The following is a 22184-nucleotide window of genomic DNA, read 5'->3' as shown; positions in this document are numbered from 1 at the left end:
AGCTGTGGTGCACTAGCCCCCTCAGGCTGTCTTCATGCAGCCAATCCCTGTCCTCTCCCTGGGATCTGAAATCCGAGGCCCAAGCCTCAGCTCCCAGCCCCTACCCGACCAGGGGGGTGAGCAGACAAGTCTCTCAGGTTGGTGAGTGCTGGTCAGCACCGATACTCTGTGTGGAAATCTCTCTGCTTTGCCCTCTTCACCCCTGTTTCTGCGCTATCCTCCATGGCTCCAAAGCTTCCCCCCTGACCACGCCCCGTCTCCACCAGTGAAGGGGCTTCCTAGTGTGTGGAAACTTTTCCCAGTTCACAGCTACCTCTGAGAGGTGTGGATCCCATCCTTATTTTTTTGTCTCGGTTTTTTCTTTTGCCCTATGCAGGTATGTGGGGTGTTTCTTGTCTTTTGGGAGGTCTGAGGTCTTCTGCCAGCGTTCAGTAGGTGTTCTGTAGGAGTTGTTCCACATGTAGATGGGGAGGAAGGTGATCTTCATATTTCATCCTCTGCCATCTTGAATGTCCTCCTCCTTATCATGGTTCTCATATCTAAGACTGCATATAGCAAAATGATTTCTAATAATATTATGCTTTGGCAGGGCCATTCTAGAAAATAGCACATTCTGGATATTCCATAAAAAAAGCCATTTTAATGTTACAATAGAATCTTGTTGGATAAGGAAATCACTGTAAAATTAGAGTTTTTATTATCATCATTTAACTTTATCATTAGGTATGCCTTTTAGTGATTTATAGTATTTTAGTTTTACATTAATAGTTTTAAATAAAGCACAGATGTCTGCACATGGCAGCTTTAGTTCTGAATTCATTGTGTGGTGGTACAGTACAGCAAACATACTTTGGAGTCAGACAGGCCTGATTAGTTCTAGCTCCTTCAATTAGCAGCTATAGAACTTTAAGGAAAGCACCATCTTTTTGAAGGGCTTTACTATTCCTTATCTGAAATGGTGTAGACAACTAAATAAGATAACATACGTTAAACCCTTAGCACTGTGCCTGTACAGATTCATAAAATAAGAGATTGTCTGTGCTCGCATGTATGTTTGCAGGTGTGTACATGTGCATAGATTGGGGGCATCATCTCCATAAAAAATACTATATCTTTAAACCTCAAAGAAACAATTAATGCAAGAAGTCTACTACTTATTAATTGAATATGTTCTACAAATTGGTTGTTGTATTAGAAAAGACAAATTACAATAAATTTGATGGTTTAAAACAATATAAATGCATTGCCTTATAGTTCTGGAGGCCAAAAATCTGAAATGGGTATCAGTGGGCTAAAATCAAGGCATTGGAAAGGCTGTGCTGCTTTCTGGAGGCTCTAAGGGGAGAATCTGTTTCCTGGACTCCTGCAGCTTCTAGATGCCACCCACAGTCTTTGGGCTGTGGGTCCCTTCCTCCACCCTCAAATCAGGAACATTCCATCTTTTTGACATTCTTCCACTGTCACATCTCCCTCTGACCATAGCCTCTGACTTAGTTGGGAAAGGCTTTTTACTTTCAGAGACTTTTTTTATTAGATTGGGCCCATCCAGATAATGCAGGATAATCTCCCCACCTCAATCTTCTTAATCTTCTTCACATCTACAAAGTTCTTTTAGCCATGTGAGGTAATATATTTACAGATTCTGGGAATTAGGCTGTGAACATCATTTAAAAGTCATCATTCTAAAAAAAAAAAAAAAAGTCATTATTCTGCCTATATAGTTGTATATGATATTTGACTGGAATTCAGAATGTATGTCTCCATGGAAATAGTGTTATACATGGTAGCTATGCCCACAGAACAATTCACAAAATGTTTAAATAATAATGTACCTCAACTATAAAAATGCACTAAGTGAACAAACAGGCAAAATATAGTACCGAAACATGTTTGCTGAATTTACCTCAAAGAACTGGTACAAAATTCACCAACTCAAAATCCTTGAGCTGAAAGATCAGAAATGAGGTTTAGAGGATGGAGTGAGGATGGAATTTAGGAACTAAGGCACAAGGAGCTGTGAGAATTAATTTTATGTGTCAACTTGATCAGGCTAAAGGAATGTCCAGATGGCCGATGAAACATTATTTCTGAGTGTGTCTGTTTCAGAAGAGGTTAGCATTTGAATTAATAGCCTGAATAAATAAGATCCTTACCCCTTGAGGGCCTAAACAGAACAAAAAGGCAGAAGAAGGGCAAATTCTCTCTCTCCCTTCTTGAGTTGGGACATCCATTTTCTCCTGCCCTTGAATCTAAAGTCAGAGTTCCTGGTTCTAGGGTCTTTGGACTGTGGAACTTACACCAATAGCCCACCTGATTCTCAGGCCCTGAACTCAGACTGAATTATACCACCAGCTTTCCTAGTTCTATGGATTTCAGACAGCTGATTGTGGGATTTCTCAGGCTCCATAATCATGTGAGCCAATTCCCGTAATAAATTTACTCTTATAGCTCTTTATATATCCGTTGGTTCTGTTTCTCTGGAGGATGCTGACTAATATAGACACTGCATCCTTGTCTATGGTGACCTCATCACTATCTCATTACAAGTGTTTATAGGGGAGCAAAACTTGCCACCCCAAAATGTGTCTCTTTGGTATTAAGATTATTTTAGGGTGAAACAGCAGATTCAGTAAGTCTTTGTTTTACCTTCCCCTTAACTCCCTAAAAGGATTTAGATTAAGGGCCTGCTCCAGGAAGAGCACTATCACCAGAGATATCTACAAAAAATATGGACCAGGTGCTGTTGGGGGAATTCAGCAGGGCCTGGAAACCAAAGACCTCTCTGGTTCCCATTATCTCTGCATGGCATAGCAAACATTTGTTCACCAAACATTTGTTTTTCTATCTCCGTATGAATAGCCTTCCACCCCTATGAAGTCCCAAACCCCTACCCGCTTCTTCTCTCAAATGGCATATAAGCCTCAATTGCCTAATTTGCCCTTGGGGTTTCATTTTTCTTATGGGGCCCCCTATACATACATAATTAAACTTGATTTTCTCCTGTTAATCTGTCTCATGTCGATTTAATTCTTAGACCAGCCAGAAGAACCTAGAAAGGGTAGGGAAGAAAATTTTCCTTCCCCTACACCTTCCTCTGCCTCATTAGATGGTGGGACCATACAGTTCCATTTCCTCTGCCACCTGCTGCTTTCTGCCAAAAGCTTCCCTACCATCCCTCTAGCTTAAGTTTGGAATATGGACTCACAGCTCGTTCCTGCAGCTTGAAAATCCACTGTGAGTTGTCTCTGTGAGGAGCAAGGAGAAAACTCAAGATTCAAAAGGCTTCCTAGCATGCCTCCTCCTTTGCGCTCTTCTCACCTTGCGTTTATCTCCTTCCATTACTTCTGATTTCAGGAAACACAGCCCTTTCTCAAGGCAACTTTAAGAATCAGGAAACTTGGATGGAGTTTTCCTAAGCAGTGGATGTGGAGGACAATAGAGATGACCCAGTAGGATGCAGACTAGTGGTAGCAATTGAGCTACTTAGCATTACTGATGATTTCTTGGTGACCTGTCTTGCATAAAAGATGATCATAAATCTGGTACACTTTTTGAAATAATGGACTGCACCTGTAACATTTTTACACCCAATACAAGCTAGAAAAAATAACCCAAATTTCATCAACAGAGTATTTAAAGTAGGTATATCTTAATAGAGTCCACCTTTGCCCTGAGCTAACCCCTGGCTGACACTGATATCGTCCTTTAAAGGACTCCCAACCTCCTGCTGCTGCTGCTGTTGTTTCTGCTACTGCTACAGTGGACCCTCAATGTCCTAAAGTAGCTTTGCATTCATTCGCTGGTGCAGAGAAGCCATGCTAAATCCTCACGAAATGGAACAAAAAGTTTCTGCCCTACTTTGACTCACACATCACTACCCAGCGCAGGGTTTCCAATGCCACAAACAATTTAAGGTTCCCTGGGGATGAGGTCTTCCATCTTTCACTTACAGTGATTCTCTTCAGAGGTTTAGAATCTGGGGACAAACTTCTCCACTGAGCTCTCAAATGCTCCCTCCTTGGATACGTGTAAGCCTTTCTTTCAAATATCCTCACATGAATTTTATTCCTGCAAAACATGTCTGAATGTGCTGGGGACAGCTTAGACTAAAGCTAAAATTCCAGCTACCCAAGTAATCTATAAGGTAAAAAAAATGACAACATACTGGAAGTGTTTCCTGGCTTTATTGGAAGTGGATGTGTTTTACCATTAAATGACACAAAGTGTTGTCATATTTAGGATGGTAGTTCATGCCTTTTGTGGTGATGAGTTGACACTGTTTATCACCAAGTGGATTCCCATCTTGTTGGGACTTATCACCATAATAATTTGGTTAATTTGAACTATGAAGTTTCTTTGAGCACTGTAGTTACATTCCAATGCTTTTTACAGGTTATAATGTAATCCTCCTGCTACTTGACTGCATTCACTTACACTCACTCAAATAAATGTATACTAGTAACTATAATAGGAAACACATACTCTTGAGGACCTTAGAAATCAAAAGTAAAAAAGATATATAATACCTGCCTTCAAGAAGTTCATAATTTTGCAAGAAACTATATTCATACTAATATTACTAGTAAAACATACTAATATTAAACTACGTTAAAGATGTCTGTGTTTAGTTACATTGACAAATAGAAAATAGAATTTTTAAAAATCTTACAAGTATATTGTTAGATGAATGGGGCTTTTTAAATAAATGACGGGGAGGAATATTCTTTTCAAAGAGAAATAAATGTAAAAAAAGCAGATAAAGGTTAACCAGAAACTTACTTGAGACTCTTGAAGACAAGTGCAGACTTGTGTACAAGTTCAGGTGTGTTTACAAGTTCAGGCTTTGTTTCAAGCGCAGACATGCATACAAGTCCTTGGATTTATTTATAAAAGGATCCTGCTGTGTACTGAAGAATTAACTTTTTCCAAAGAGCTCTCTGACATTTGTCTTAGGCTACGGAGAGGTGAAATCTAGGCCCCTGGCATGCCTTGCCTGATAAGAATGTCTCTGTTTGCCTGGGTGCTTTGGCCAATAGGCAATCTTACAATGTGATTTAGGATAGGGGCTTTGGAACATGCCTTATCAGTTATGATCTCCAGACGAACTGGAGACCAAACCTCTAGGAAGGGCTGAAAAGTCAAGGTCAGCCTCATGAGCAGCCTGTGAGTGAACCCCAGTAAAAATTCGGGACACCAAGGGCTTCGGTTCATAATACTCTGAGTATTGTCACACGCTGCAGCCAGGAGGAGATAATGCTGTCCAGGAATCCACAGGGAGAACACAACCAGAAGCTTTGTATTTGGGCCCTTTTTAGACCTCATCCTATGAATTTCTTCCTTTGGTTGGTTTTGATTTGTATCCTTCGCTATAATAAAACTTTAACCATACGTATAGCACTTTCCTGAGTTGTATGTGTCATTTCTGCAAATTATAAAAACTGATGGGGTACTGGAGACCCACAGATTTGTAGCCAGCTGGTCAGAAGTGAGGATGGCCTGTGGACCTATGAACTGTGGCCAATGTCTATAGTGAAGCCTGTCCTGTGGAGGACGATGCCCTTAATCTGCGAGGTGTGGCCCAACCCTGTGTAGTTGGTTTCAGAAGTCACTGAACCCTGCAATTCTGTTTTCTTTATGGTTCGTAAAGAAGATAAATGGCTAATAGGAACTGGATACAACAATATGTCATTGTCAGCTTTCATAAGAATTAACAAGATTTAAGATGAGAAAATTAGTCTTCCAGTTATGATCGGACCTTTTATTCACTCACTATAAGGTACTCCTGTCAATTAAGATTTAGATGTGAGGGGAGAAACTCCAGGTCCTTATTAAATATTTTAATAAACTGCCAATGAGCCAATCTGAGAAGTGAGGACTAGAGTAATCAGCAAAGTGAGGCCCTCTTTTTTAGTATTGTTTCACCAATGCCAATTATAGAACTACGTATGGCAGATTACTGCCTTAGAAGAAAATTTTCTATATTATTTTATTTCTTCATTAGTATTTAAACAATCAAGCCTGGGAGATCTATGTTCATGGAATTCTCTCTAAAGAAATCTCCCCAGGTAAAAAGCCCTCTTTGATTTGTCCATTTTAAGATATGGATTTTAGAGAGAGGAAAAAAAGAGAGAAAGAAACAGGTGTTAAATGGTTATTCATATGTATCCCAATGTTCCCATTCCAAGACTTTGGCTAAGTAATAGTGAGTTGTATTGGGTAAGTGTGGGTAACATCAGAAACAAAGATGATGAGATCTTTTTCCATCCTCACTTCACCCCATTTATTCTCACCCCTACATATCTTCAAAGAGACTATATTTCAGACTGCCTCTTCACCCAATGAAGTACAGACCTATCAATTTAGTTACTGCAGCCTGGTAATGCAATGACCAGATTCCTGGGTCACCATTTGGGCTATCTGATTAGACAGGACCCAGGAACGGCGGAGAAACCGGATGGAGGACTTACTAGAGGAGGAGATGGCTGTGTATTGAGAGCTACAGAGCAGATCACCCACATCTGGGCTGAATGAAATTCACTGCTAGACACATTCAAGGAGTCTCCAACCCCAGCTGGAGACAAAACGAAACTGGCTGAGCCAGACAATTTCTCAGGATTATCATCAAGCCTAAAGATCTGATGAGGAAGAGGCTTCAGCTACAGTGCCCAGAATACTGCCCAGCCATAGACTGGAAAAGAAACCTCTCCTGGAGATCAGAGGGGTGAGGTCTCATCTTACCCAGTGACTCATCTATTCCACGTGAAGATCACCCAACCACAAACAAGACCTTCTAAAAGGCAGATGTTGTTGTGGAACACCTATGAAAAATTTTAAGAAGGTGATGTTACTTGAAGATACTATTTAAATTATTGGATTGGGCTACTGCTTAAACAGGACAGGAAATTTTGATTTTTCTTTTATGGTTAATGAATGAAAGGGGCTTAGGAAAGGAAGAATCGATTGTTTATATCCCAAGTAAAGAAGTTATATTTTTTTCTACACTATTGTATTGCAGCTTTGGTTCAATTTTGCAACTCACTAAACAAATGACTAATTTTTCATCTCCAGGTGTCTTTGAGATATAGAGCCATGCCCCAAACACATATACAAATTACTCAGAGAGGAAAAGACAGATGATAGATAGATGGATGGATAGCTAGCTAGATAGATAGCTAGCTAGCTAGGTAGATATAAAAGTAACAACTGGTAAAAATTTTATAAGAATTAAATTGCTCTAGATTTCTCCCCCTAACTAGTTTTAAAGCCTAATAAACTGACAGTTGCCTATTCAATTCACCATAGAGGATTTATCTCTAACTGACATGTCACATGTGCCCAGACTAACAAAGCTTAACTGCAGCAAGTATAGCTTTGGTATTGGCAAATGGATGCAAGTCAGGACTTCAGATCTACTGACAATGGGTAGCACCATCCTGTCACACTAGAATCAGCATACTATAGCATTGTGAGGGTCACACATAGGCAGACATGTGTCACTGGTACATCATAGCTTGGATACCATCTTACACTCTCAATGCATGTACCAGTTTAAACATTAGTCTAATCAATCAAAAGAGCACTCTTGTGTTCAGTCATTTCTCCTAGGAATATAAATGCAGTCTTAAAATCTAGTATCTGACCACAAATAAACACTACCATTATTTTCACAAAGTAATTGAGTCACATATTATAGGCAAAGGGGAACTAATTTCATATCCTCAAGGTGACACTGAAAGAACTCTACAACTATCAGATAGTCCTCACAATCTTGATTATGTGATGTTTGCAGTCTAGCACAAACCTGAGTGAAGGCTCTGACATACTTGGGTCTTTAATGTCTAAAATAAAATTTATTACTTTTCATAGTTCCTGAACTATGAGGACACAGGCTCTGTTAGCAGTGCACTCATCTATGTGCCCAAGTCCACCTTACCCGATATGCTAATAGTGGACAGCTATTTATAGAAATATATAATTTCTACATGCAGAATTTGTAAAGATGAACACATGTTTAATCTGATCATTTCTTTAGATTCAGAGTTCAAATATTAAAGGACTCATAGGCTTGTCTGAAGAAAACACCCCAAACCAGATTTTAAGGCAGCCAAAGATAGGATTCAGGGATTAACATTTAAGAAAAACCAATGCCCCTCCACCCAATCAGAGTGAGATTTTACCAAGAGTAACTTGATAGACATCCCTAATATTTACTAAATTGTTGAGTTGCAGATGCAATGCTTTTTAGAAAAGGTTTTGCTGATATTCTGCGAGGAGAATTTTGAAGTCCATCTGACATAAAAATAGAAAATTATGTGATACTTTTACTACATAGAAACAAAAACTTTCACTTTTATCATTTCTGTATAATACATGCTTACCGGAGGGTAGATGATTCAGAAATGTAGCTCTCAGACACTGATTTCAAATTTCCTCCATGTGTTACCTGAGAATGCTCAGGAGAATGAAACACAATTCAAGCTCTGTTGTCTTTCTTCCTTCTCTCCCTCACCTTCCATAAGCAGCCCACCTCAAATGAACATGCAAATGAGAGGTGAAAAATCCCACCTATCTAAAAGGAGAACAGCTCTAGGGAAGAGCAGGGTAATTTGTGAGGCCCAGTTTCATTCCTGGGAAGAAATTACAGTGGATGCCTGTGTAAATATTTCCTGAGAAGCTAAAGTTCTGAGTAAAAATAGGTTCCTTCCTGGCTTTACCTACAATTATCCATTGGCATCTAATTCAAAGAATAAAACATAACTCTCTTAAGGACAGACTTCAAAGCACTTTGATCACTAATAGATATTATACTGCCAGTTTGACACCAGTGAAAACTACCTTTTCCTAAAATTCACTTTGCGACTATGCAATTTTAAAATCAAATATTTTAGGTAAATAATATGTACTGAATACTTATGTTGTATTGAGTTTATGTGCATCATCTCATTTAATTCTCATAATATGAGGTAGGTACTACGATTATCTGTGTGCACAGATCAGGAAACCAAAATCTAGAAATGTTAAGTGCTTGTCTCCCTCACTCCCTGAGGTAGCAGGACTAGGGTATGATCTGTGTGACCTCATTTAACCACTGCCCTAAAGATTTAAGGCAAAGAAACAAAATTGGTAAACTACACGATAATAATCATTTTTTAAATTTAGTTACAAAAGTGAAAGAGAGAGCAGCGAGGAAAAATAAATAAAGAACTTATTGGGAAATATGAACGTATTAAAAAAAAACTTGTAAACCAATGTTTTTCATGATTTGGTTACAAGACAGTTAATGGCCTCCCATTACCCTAATTAGCAAGAGTTGATCCATTTTAAATCTGAGCTGTCTCTTCTTACCCTTTCTTTCTTGTGAACTAGTAGCACATCATGCATCTATTAGACACTTATACACAACAACTGAAAACCACACGAAATAAAACAAGGAAAACAAGAAACTATTATAAATCAGAAACATTTTTGTTGCAGTCAGTAAAATATTCAACTATGATCAGAATTAACATTTTAATTTTTATTGGAAACTTTTGTTTGTGGGCTCTAATATGCTAACACATTTAACCTGAACATTTATTACTTCAGAATTTTCTAGTAATAAGGAAATGCCTGGCATACAGAAGTCATTTCATAACTTTGGGTTAAGTGAATAACATTTCAAGTTGAATTAATTACATGTGTGTATTAATAGCCCAACAAACGGTTGTTTTTCCATTTAAGGGAATCTTCATTTAAAAAGGTCCTTTCTGTATCAGGTTTTGATTAAAACAGGTATATGCCTTTTCCTCCAGATGCAGTTCTTTGCACTGTATTAGCCTGAAATATTTTTAGGACCACAGACATTTATAATGAAACTATCCAGACTAAATACCTGTTCTAAGTTCTTTGCCTGGAAATGGTTTCATTATCAGTATATTGCTTCTTCAGTATTTAAATGCTGCACTATTTTAGCAAAGCATGACAGAATTAGCAATGGATGTTGAATAGTTCAAACTGTTTCATATAATAAGTGTCTGCTTTCAATGTTTCCTGAGAGGTTATTTCACTTCTTGTTGCCTCGTGAAGAGATGAAACTGTATATAAAGTCAAAAATGTGCCTGTCCTCTGAATTTCGCAGCACAATAAATCACACAGGATAAATCATTATCGATAATGAAAACGATGTTCTCTGAGGAACTCTTCTTACATAATACAGGAGTAAGGATAGTAAACATTTTAATTTTTCATCTGAATCTATTGCTTCAGGCCATTAGCAAAGATCATTACAGCCGTACACAAAAATCAAACTAATGTTGCATTGTCACCTTTCAAAAGAGCAGGAGCCATTCATCATGTTCAGAAACAGAAAGGGATGTTTCTTTAATGAAATAGGCATGAATAAATTCGCAATCTATGATATGAATTAGAAGGGGTGCTCTCACAGGAGAAAAATAGCTTTAAGAGTCAAGAAAATGGTTTCATTCTTTCTTAATATTTTTTTTTTTTGCTTTTTCTTCCATACTCAGTGGGTATTAGTAGCATTTACATAAATTTAAATCAGAGACAGTTTGTAATAATAATAATAGCAAAAGAAAAAGACATATCTTTACCCTGAGACCAGGCTGTCCTAAATGCTTTACATACATACATTCATTCAAAATAAGGATACTTATAAAGAAATGCCACTCCAAATATCATCTGGTATATAAACTTTTCAGAAAAAACCCTTCTAGTAGTTGGCCTAATCTAAGGAAAACAGAAAGACTGTGAGTCAAGGGAACATAACTCTCTACTTTAAATTTGCTTCATTTTCTTCATTCATTTAACAAATGAGAGGCCCTGGGGATGTAAAATTTAGAATATGCCTTCAAAGAGCACACAAGCTAGCAGAAAGACTGGTATTCAAATGGGCTTCCGCTATTTTCAAAAACTAAGGTGACGAACAAACTCGGAAAGTGTTGAAATCTTCATAACAAAAATGCGGGTAATTATAGATTCTTATTATAAAGTTATAAAGTTATAAAAATATTGTAACAAGTCTTCACTTAGAGAATAGCTAATAATTGGCAGTTAAAATTCAACAAACCATTGAAGTATTATTCTCAGAAGCTTAGAAAACCTGTAAGAATTCTAGTGTTCTGGATTTGAACAGGATATCTGGAGAGCAATATAAGGAAGAAACTGACAGACATAGCATCTAGAAAGTAATAATAAAAGCCTTTATTTAACTATTTTTTCTCATTCTAAAGATAAAACATGTGCACATGTAATAAGCTTTACTTGAGAAAATGTCTCTCTTGACCCTCTTCTAATATTATAGTAATAGGAAATTGTCTTAGATATATCTCACTCATTCATTTTATTAGGTTTGAAGAACACATGTCCACTTTGTGCAAAATAGTAATGTTTTCCAAATCAGGACAGTAAAAAATACTGATGGATCTTTAAGTCTTACCTGTGAGGCTTTCACACCATATGAAGTCACTGCTCACCTTTTTCTGCCGTTATCATCTCCATCAACTGCTGAATTCTGAAAGGACAGATGCAAGTCTAAGTTCTCCATTCTTTAACTTTGCTGTTAGAATTGTCCTTCCCATTCTCCCCAGTTACTTTGTATTGTGTGCTTGTTTTATAGAGTCTCAGTGAAATGGAGTTCCTTTTTTCTAAAATATCAGGAATAATCTAATGTTTCTTCTCTTGGGTTTACATATGCTTTTTTTTAACATTTCTTCCTCCCTAAACTTTGAAAATAGTGTGTAGGGAGCGTTAGGTCACAGAAGCAAAAAGTCAAATTGTAACATAGGATCAAGGTTCAAATTTAAGAAAATATTAAGAAACAATTTAGAGGAATTTATGAGAAAACAGAAACCTCAAATCTAAATGAAAAATTTTAAACAACAGTAAAAGCAGAAAGACAATGAGAAGTTGGTAATCATCATTCACCAAGTGGCAGGGAAACCAGAACATCATCAAAGATTATGTATGAACTTCAAATAATTGCATGGGTGAATTTTAAATTTAAGACAATAAGATTTGAGAGATTGAATTTTGTAAAAGTTTGGGCATTTAGCAAACAGATTATTTATGACTTAAAAAAACATTTTGGACCATTTACTACTGAGACAGGAAAACATGAATAACTCAATAAAATATCCATATTCCAAACAAGATTTGAGCAAAATACCTCTGCAACATAAGGAGACACTTTAAATAGACCTTGGCTAAGAGTCATTAGAATTAAAAGCATAATTTTTCATCAGTGAAGTGTAATAGAAACATATTTAAGAAAATGAGATTTTAAAGCATTATGCTGTTCCCTGCATCCAAGGCCTCTATAGATGCTGTGTTTCTTAGATGTTTACCTTTGAGATGGGAGTGTGGACAGAAAGCAGAAGAAAAGCTTTTTTTTTTTCCATTTAAGGAGTTTTTCTTATAATGTAATGCATGTTTATGTCAAACTTTAGACTAGTTTCACAACATCAGAAGTTATTCCTCCAAAGTTAACTCACCACAATTTAATGGAGTCACTGATAAATAATCCCACATCAAAATTTGTTAGAAATCCTTGGCTGTAGTGATAGAAGATTTTAAGGGCAATGAAACTATTCCATATGACACTACAATGGTGGATACAAGGCATTATACATTTGTTCAAACTCATAGAATGTACAACATCAAGAGGGAACCCTAATGTAAACTGTGGACTTGGGGAGATAATGATGTGTCAATCCAAGTTCATCAATTATAACAGATGTATCACTCTGGTAGGGGATGTTGATAATGGGGTAGGCTGTGCATGTATGGGGCAGAGGGTATATGGGAAATCTCTGTACCTTCTGCTCAACTTTGCTGTCAAACTAAACATGCTCTTCAAAAATAAAGTCTGTTTCCTTCAAAACCCAAATCAAGTTGACTTAGGCAAATTGGGAGAGTTCTTATAAAGTGTATGTAGCCACAATAAAGGCAAATGGTCTCCAAGACATCAAGAACAAGAGACTAGACTGCTTGCAAACTCTCCTTCTATCTCTTTCCTCCATCACTTTCCTTCTAGCCTCACTCCCCAACACCCAGGCACATGCTCTTGGTTTTCTTTGGCATAGCCAGTCTTCAAGGCAGAGAACAACTGCTGCAGCACATCCATTTCACTACCAGATATGGGGTAGGAATGCATTTCTCTATTCCTAGTTCAAGACTTCCAAGACATGCCTCTGAAGATCCTAGCTGGTTTGGATGTCCATTTTCATTGAAATTAACTATTGCCAGGATGCCAAGGACATAGAGATACATAGAAATACCACTAAAACCACATAGTTGCAGCAGGACAAACAATTCTTCCTAGAAGATGTGGGAATAAATTCCAAACAGACCTGTGGTCTTTTTCATATGGCTCTATCTTCTATTTCATTTCAAAGGAGAAGAGCAGCAGTTCTGAAAACTCTGTTACAAATTGGCCATGCCAGATATACACTTGGCCCTGTTGTTTATAGTGGTTCCATGACCTAGTCTCTTTGGTCACCTCCCGGCCTGGTGTTAAGAACCTAATTGGGTATGAAGCCATAGGTATGGGGAAAGCTCCAGCAGGGTTTCTGTGTAGAGCATTAGTTTTTAAACTGCTAAAACATACTCTAAATGCTTGGTTAAAAGTATTTAAATAATGAATGATACTGAAAGTCAGCTTATAACTTGCACAGCTTTTCTCCAGGTCAAGAATCAAAGGGAGAAATTAGCATCATATGTTGTTTCTTTCTTTCAACAAATGTTTGTTACAAAAGAGCAGAAGATTTGAGTTGTTTAAAATAGTCCTTTATCAACACAAAGGGAACAAAATTATCTTCCCTTGAATTTTTCAAAAGAGTGAATGGTGCTACTATTTATGTCTAATGCAGAATTTCTCTAAATGTGGTCTTGGTCCACCTGCAATAGAAGTACTGGTATTCTTGTTAAATCTATTGAATTGAACTTTTCTGGGTTGGTCTTGGTAAACATGCACTTAAAAAAAACAAAACACTTCAAGTGATTCTTACGCATATAAAAGGTTAAAAAACATTGAAAGGGGCTTCCCTGGTGGCGCAGTGGTTGAGAGTCCGTCTGCCGATGCAGGGGACACGGGTTCATGCCCCGGTCTGGGAAGATCCCACATGCTGCGGAGCGGCTGGGCCCGTGAGCCATGGCTGCTGAGCCTGTGCGTCCAGAGCCTGTGCTCCGCAGTGGGAGAGGCCACAACAGTGAGAGGCCCATGTACCGCAAAAAAATAAAAAATAAAATAAAATAAAAAACATTGAAAGCATGAATCTTCAGTATATTTCAGCTCATCACCACCTTTCACATAACTAGTATCTAGTCATATATCAATTTTCTTTTTTCAGTGCAGCTTTATCTATTCAGGATACAATTCTTGAGTGACTAATATGTGTTGTACAGTGTGCTACTTCCTTTTATTTCCTTTCTTCTGCATCAGTTTTAACCAACTGATAATCCAAGAAGATTGGATCATTCATTTGTTCATTTATTTGCTCATTCTTCCATTCAATAAACATAAAGCACTTATTTTATGCCACTTATTTTATAGATACTGTGGACACAAATGAATCAAGCATAGTCACTGCCTAGGCACTCAACACAGGAGCAATCACAGACACCGGAACTTACTCTGCTGCAGAGGGATAAGTGTTCCAATGCACCAGATGCTATGGGGGTAAAAGGAACAAATAATGGGAGACCATTGCAATCAGTTTCTTTTTTTTCTTTTTTTTGGCCTTGCTGTGCATCTTGTGGGATCTTAGTTCCCCAACCAGGGATTGAACCCCAGGCCCTCAGCAGTGAAAGCACAGAGTCCTAACCACTGGACCACCATGGAATTCCCACAGTTTCTTGAAAGCACATACCTACTTCAAACAGCATAATTATTTTGGTCTGGTTTTACTAAACTTATCCACTGAAATTATTGTTTCAATCAATCCATAAAATTTATCTGAACACCTGTTATATACAGAGAAATGTTCTAAGTACTGATGGGAAAACAAAAATTTATGAGATTTGGTTGTAAATACATTGAGGTTGTTAATGAGACAACACACCATTAAACAGAAAGATATTTAAACATCCTGTAATGATTTTCTACTATTCAGTGACTTGGGTCTAAAATATAAGCAAGAGAGATTGGTTCAAGACGGCAGAGTAGACGGATGTCCTCTCACTCTCTCCTGCAGGAACACTGGAATCACAACTAACCACTGAACAATCATTGACAGGAAGACACTGGAACTCACCAAAAAAGATACCCCACATCCAGAGACAAAGGAGAAGCCACAATGAGATGGTAGGAGGGGCGCAATCACAATAAAATCAAATCCCGTAACTGCTGGGTAGGTGACTCACAAACTGAAGAACACTTATACCACAGAAGTCCACCCACTGGAATGAAGGTTCTGAGCCCCACCTCAGGCTTCTGAACCTGGGGGTCCAGCAATGGGATAAGGAACTCCTAGAGAATCAGACTTTGAAGGCTAGCGGGATTTGATTGCAGGACTTTGACAGGACTGGGGGAAAGAGAGACTCCACTCTCAGAGGGCACACACAAAGTAGTCTGTGCGTTGGGACCTGGGGGAAGGAGCAGTGACCCATAGTAGACTGAACCAGACTTACCTGCTAGTGTTGGAGGGTCTCCTGCAGATGTGGGGGGGTGGCTCTGTCTCACCGTGAGGACAAAGACACTGGCAGCAGAAGTTCTGGGAAGTACTCCTTGGAGTGAGCCCTCCCAGGGTCTGCCATTAGCCCCACAAAAGAGCCCAGGTAGGCTCCAGTGTTGGGTCACCTCAGGGCAAACAACCAATCGGGAGGGAACCGAGCTCCACCCATCAGCAGTCAAGTGGATTAAAGTTTTACTGAGCTCTGCCCACCAGAGCAACATCCACCTCTACCCACCACCAGTCCCTCCCATCAGGAAACTTGCACAAACACCTTAGATAGCCTCATCCACCAGAGGGCAGACAGCAGAAGCAAGAAGAACTACAATCCTGCAGCCTGTGGAAAAAAAACCACATTCACAGAAAGATGGACAAGATGAAAAGGCAGAGGGCTATGTAGCAGATGAAGGAACAAGATAAAACGCCAGAAAAACAACTAAATGAAGTGGAGATAGGCAACCTTCCAGAAATAGAATTCAGAATAATGATAGTGAAGATTATCCAGGACCTCAGAAAAAGAATAGAGGCAAAGATTGAGAAGATGTAAGAAATGTTTAACAAAGACCTAGAAGAATTAAAGAACAAACAAACAGAGATGAACAATACAATAACTGAAATGAAAACTACACTAGAAAGAATCAATAGCAGAATAACTGAGGCAGAAGCACAGATAAGTGACCTGGAAGACAGAATGGTGGAATTCACTGCCACAGAACAGAATAAAGAAAAAAGAATGAAAAGATATGAAGACAGCCTAAGAGACCTCTGGGACAACACTAAACGCAACAACATTCGCATTATAGGAGTAGGAGAAGGAGAAGAGAGAGAGAAAGGACCTAAGAAAATATTTGAAGCGATTATAGTCGAAAACTTCCCTAACATGGGAAAGTAAATAGCCACCCAAGTCCAGAAAGTGCAGAGCATCCCATACAGGGTTAACCCAAGGAGAAACAGTCCAAGACACATAGTAATCAAATTGACAAAAATTAAAGACAAAGAAAAATTATTGAAAGCAGCAAGGGAAAAATGACAAATACACAAGGGAACTCCCATAAGGTTAACAGCTGAATTCTCAGCCCAAGCTCTACAAGCAAGAAGGGAATGCCATGACATACTCAAAGTGATGAAAAGGAAGAACTTATAACCAAGATTACACTACCTGACAAGGGTCTCATTCAGTTTCAGTGGAGAAATCAAAAGCTTTACAGACAAGCAAAAGCTAAGAGAATTCAGCACCATCAAACCAGCTCTACAACAAATGCTAAAGGAACTTCTCTAAGTGGGAAACACAAGAGAAGAAAAGGACCTACAAAAACAAACCCAACAATTAAGAAAATAGTAATAGGAACAAACATATCGATAATAACCTTAAACGTGAATGGATTAAATGCTCCAACCAAAAGACACAGGCTTGCTGAATGGACACAAAAACAAGACCCATATACATGCTGTCTACAATAGACCCACTTCAGACCTAGGGACACATACAGACTCAAAGTAAGAGGATGGCAAAAGATATTCCATGCAAATGGAAATCAAAAGAAAGCTGGAGTAGCAATACTCATATCAGATAATATAGACTTTCAAATAAAGAATGTTACAAGAGACAGGGAAGGACACTACATAATGATCAAGGGATCAATCCAAGAAGAAGATATAACAATTATAAATATATATGCACCCAACATAGGAGCACCTCAATACATAAGGCAACTGCTAACAGCTCTAAAAGAGGAAATCAACAGTCACACAATAATATTGGGAGACTTTAACACCTCACTTACACCAATGGACAGATCATCCAAACAGAACATTAAGAGGGAAACACAAGCTTTAAATGACACAATAGACCAGATAGATTTAATTGATATTTATAGGACATTCTATCCAAAAACAGCAGATTACACTTCCTTCTCAAGTGCGCACGGAACATTCACCAGCATAGATTATACCTTGGGTCACAAATCAAGCCTCAGTAAATTTAGGAAAATTGAAATCATATCAAGCACCTTTTCTGACCACAACACTATGAGATTAGAAATCAATTACAGAGAAAATAACGTAAAAAAAAAAATGGAGGTAAACAATACCTTACTAAGTAACCAACTGATCACTGAAGAAATCAAAGAGGAAATCAAAAAATACCTAGAGACAAATGACAATGAAAAACACAATGATCCAAAACCTATGGGATGCAGCAAAAGCAGTTCTAAGAGGGAAGTTTATAGCGATACAAGTCTACCTCAAGAAACAAGAAAAATCTCAAATAAACAATCTAACCTTAAACCTAAAGGAACTAGAGAACGAAAAACAAACAAAACCCAAGTTAGCAGAAGGAAAGAAATCATAAAGATCAGAGCAGAAATAAATGAAATAGAAACAAAGAAAACAATAGCAAAGATCAATAACACTAAAAGCTAGTTCTTTGAGAAGATAAACAAAATTGATAAACCATTAGCCAGACTCATCAAGAAAAAGAGGGAGAGGACTCAAATCAATAAAATCAGAGGGCTTCCCTGGTGGCGTAGTGGTTGAGAGTCCGCCTGCCGATGCAGGGGACACGGGTTCGTGCCCGGGTCCGGGAAGATCCCACATGCCGCGGAGAGGCTAGGCCCATGAGCCATGGTGGCTGAGCCTGTGCATCCAGAGGCTGTGCTCCGCAACAGGAGAGGCCACAACAGTGAGAGGCCCGCATACAGCAAAAAGAAAAAAAAAATAAAATCAGAAATGAAAATGGAGAAGTTACAACAGACACTGCAGAAATACAAAGCATCCTAAGAGACTACTACAAGCAACTCTATGCCAATAAAATGGACAACCTGGAAGAAATGGACACATTCTTAGAAAGGTATAACATTCCAAGACTGAACCAAGAAATACAAAATATGAACAACCCAATCACAAGTAATGAAATTGAAACGGCGATTAAAAATCTTCCAACAAACAGAAGTCAAGGACCAAATGGCTTCGCAGGTGAATTCTATCAAACATTTAGAGAAGACCTAACACCCATCCACCTCAAACTCTTCCAAAAAATTGAAGAGGAAGGAACACTCCCATCTCATTCTATAAGACACCATCACCCTGAAACCAAAACCAGACAGAGACTACAAAGAAAGAAAATTACAGACCAATATCACTGATGAATATAGATGTAAAAATCCTCAACAAAATACTAGCAAACAGAATCCAACAACATATTAAAAGGATCATATAACATGATCAAGTAGGATTTATTGCAGGGATGCAAGGATTCCTCAATATACGCAAATCAATCAATGTGATACACCATATTAACAAACCGAAGAAGAAAAACCACATGATCATCTCAATAGATACCGAAAAAGCTTTTGACAAAATTCAACATCCATTTATGATAAAAACTCTCCAGAAAGTGGGCATAGAGGGAACCTACCTCAACATAATAAAGGCCATATACGACAAGCCCACAGCAAACATCATTTTCAATGGTGAAAAACTGAAAGCATTTCCTCTAAGATCAGGAACAAGACAAGGATGTCCACTCTCACCACTATAATTCAACATAGTTTGGGAAGTCCTAACCACAACAATCAGAGAAGAAAAAGAAATAAGAGGAATTGGAAAAGAAGAAATAAAACTCTCACTGTTTGCAGATGACATGATACTACACATAGACATTCCTAAAGATGCCACCAGAAAACTACTAGAGGTAATCAATGAATTTAGTAAAGTTGCAGGATACAAAGTTAATGCACAGAAATCTCTTGCATTCCTATATACTAATGATGAAAGTCTGAAAGAGAAACTAAGGAAACACTCCCATTCACCACTGCAACATAAAGAATAAAATACCTAGGAACAAACCTACCTAGGGACACACATGACCTGTATGTAGAAAAGCATAAGATACTGATGAAAGAAATTAAAGATGATACCAACAGATGGAGAGATATACCTTGTTCTTGGATTGGAAGAATCAATACTGTGGAAATGACAATACTACCCAGAGCAATTTACAGATTCAGTGCAATCCTTATCAAATTACCAATGGCATTTTTTTACAGAACTGGAATGAAAAATGTTAAAATTTGTATAGAGACATAAAAGACCCTGAATAGCCAAAGCAGTGTTGAGGGAAAAAAGCAGAGCTGGAGGAATCAGACCCCCTGGCTTCAGACTATACTACAAAGTTACAGTCATCAAGACAATGTGGTACTGGCACAAAAACAGAAACATAGATAAATGGAACAAGATAGAAAGCCCAGAGATAAACCCACGCACCTATGGTCAACTAGTCTATGACAAAGGAGGCAAGGATATACAATGGAGAAAAGACAGTCTCTTCAATAAGTGGTGCTGGGAAAACTGGAGAGCTATATATAAAATAATGAAATTAGAACACTCCTTAACACCATACACAAAAATAAACTCAAAATGGATTAGAGACCTAAATGTAAGACCGGACACTATAAAACCGGACACTATAAAACACTATAATACATAGGAAGAACACTCTGACATAAATCACAGCAAGATCTTTTTTGATCCATCTTCTAGAGAAATGGAAATAAAAACAAAAATAAACAAATGGGACCTAATGAAAGTTAAAAGCTTTTGCACAGCAAAGGAAACCATAAACAAGCTGAAAAGATAACCCTCAGAATGGGAGAAAATTTTGCAAATGAATCACTGCACTAGGATCAATCTCCAAACATATAAACACCTCATGCAGCTCAATATTAAAAATACAAACAACCCAATCCAAAAATGGGCAGAAGACCTAAATAGACATTTCTCCACTGAAGACATACAGATGGCCAAGAAGCATATGAAAAGCTGCTCAACATCACTAATTATTAGAAAAACGCAAATTAAAACTACCATAAGGTATCACCTCACACCAGTTAGAATGGGCACCATCAGAAAATGTACAAACAACAAATGCTGGAAAAGGTGTGGAGAAAAGGGAACCCTCTTGCACTGTAGGTGGGAATGTAAATTGATACAGTCACTATGGAGAACAGTATGGAGGTTCCTTAAAAAACTAAAAATAGAACTAGTATATGACTCAGCAATCCCACTACTGGGCATATATCCAGAGAAAACCATGATTCAAAAAGACACATGCCCTCCAATGTTCATTGCAGCACTATTTACAATAGCCAGGTCATGGAAGCAACCTAAATGCCCATTGACAGATGACTGGATAAAGAAGATATGCCACATATATGCAATGGAATATTACTCAGCCATAAAAAAGAATGAAACTGGGTCATTTGTAGAGACGTGGATGGATCTAGAGACTGTCATACAGAGTGAATTAAGTCAGAAAGAGAAAAACAATATCGTATATTAACGCATATATGTGGAACCTAGAAAAATGGTAGAGATGAACTGGTTTGCAGGGCATAAATTGAGACACAGATGTAGAGAAGAAATGTTTGGACACCAAGGGGGGAAAGCGGCGGGGGGTGGGGGTGGGATGAATAGGGAAATTGGGATTGACATGTATACACTGATGTGTATAAAATGGATACTAGTAAGAACCTGTTGTATAAAAAAATAAAATAAAATTCAAAAATTCAAAAAAAAATATATATATATGCAAGTAACTTAAAAGCCCTTTGCTAGAGCACAACTTTACGCACCACGCTAATTCTCTTTGTCCTGATTTCTAGAGCTCTCACCCAAATCCACCCAAGAATTCTTGTGAAAATCATGTGTCTTTTCCCTTTGAGCTTTCCTTTATATTTGGTAGTCCCTGGACACCCACTGATTTTCTGAACCAACATAATGTCAAACTTCCATTTGCCACAGAGATCTAAAGAACAAGTTAAGAGAAACGACACTGTTGTATACCTAAATATGTCTTTGTGTTATTTACCTGTTCTAAGCTATTCTCTGAGATGGTATATCTTCAAGTTCTTCCTTCTTCCAGGGCTGCTCTTCACCTCAATCCTTATTTGACAAACTTCCACTTATTCTTCAAGTTTCAGCTTAAATGCCTCAGCCTTAACCTTTTTAATCCCCTTCTCCAAACCCAAGTCAGTTTCTGTTATTATCTCTAGAAGTTGGACTTTTCCTTCAGACCACATGTAACAAGTTGTATCATTGGTCAGTATAGATGTTCATTAATATCTCTCCTTCTGTAAAATGTAATTCCTTGAGGACCAGAATAGTACTTTTGTAGTCACCATTGTGAATGCAGCACTGAAGCTCTTGGCTGGCTTACTGTAGGTATACAAAAACTAATTTAGAGTAGATGAATTAAAAAAACAAATTTTAATATTGTGTTATGGAGGGCTTTCAGTATGTGAGAGAATCAATGCTAAACTTTGTGATATAATATCTCAAGTAAAATTGCACCTATTATCTCATCACTTTTTGCAGTTAGGAATGTGAATTTGTGTTAACTCAAATTGTTATCAGCTATTCCTTGAGCTTGTGTGCTGTATCTGTGATTAAATTATGAAACACATAAGGTTTAAGGGATGTTGCCTTATGCATCCTCTGCACTGCTCAGAGTATTTAGTATGA

The 22184-nt window shown here is 37.9% G+C and overlaps 1 long non-coding RNA gene across 1 annotated transcript in view; it reads right to left on the bottom strand.

Moving 5' to 3' along the window:
- The window catches only part of LOC109548806 (uncharacterized), a 263053-nt gene that overhangs the window by 42433 nt on the left and 198436 nt on the right, over positions 1–22184 (bottom strand). The window contains exon 4 of the long non-coding RNA XR_002174944.2: positions 11435–11509. This is a non-coding gene — a long non-coding RNA (uncharacterized lncRNA). The remainder of the gene's footprint in view (positions 1–11434; positions 11510–22184) is intronic.

This window comes from Tursiops truncatus, chromosome 5 (assembly GCF_011762595.2).
Source record: "Tursiops truncatus isolate mTurTru1 chromosome 5, mTurTru1.mat.Y, whole genome shotgun sequence".
NCBI lineage: Eukaryota > Metazoa > Chordata > Mammalia > Artiodactyla > Delphinidae > Tursiops > Tursiops truncatus.
This window is presented reverse-complemented; position numbering and strand designations above follow the sequence as displayed.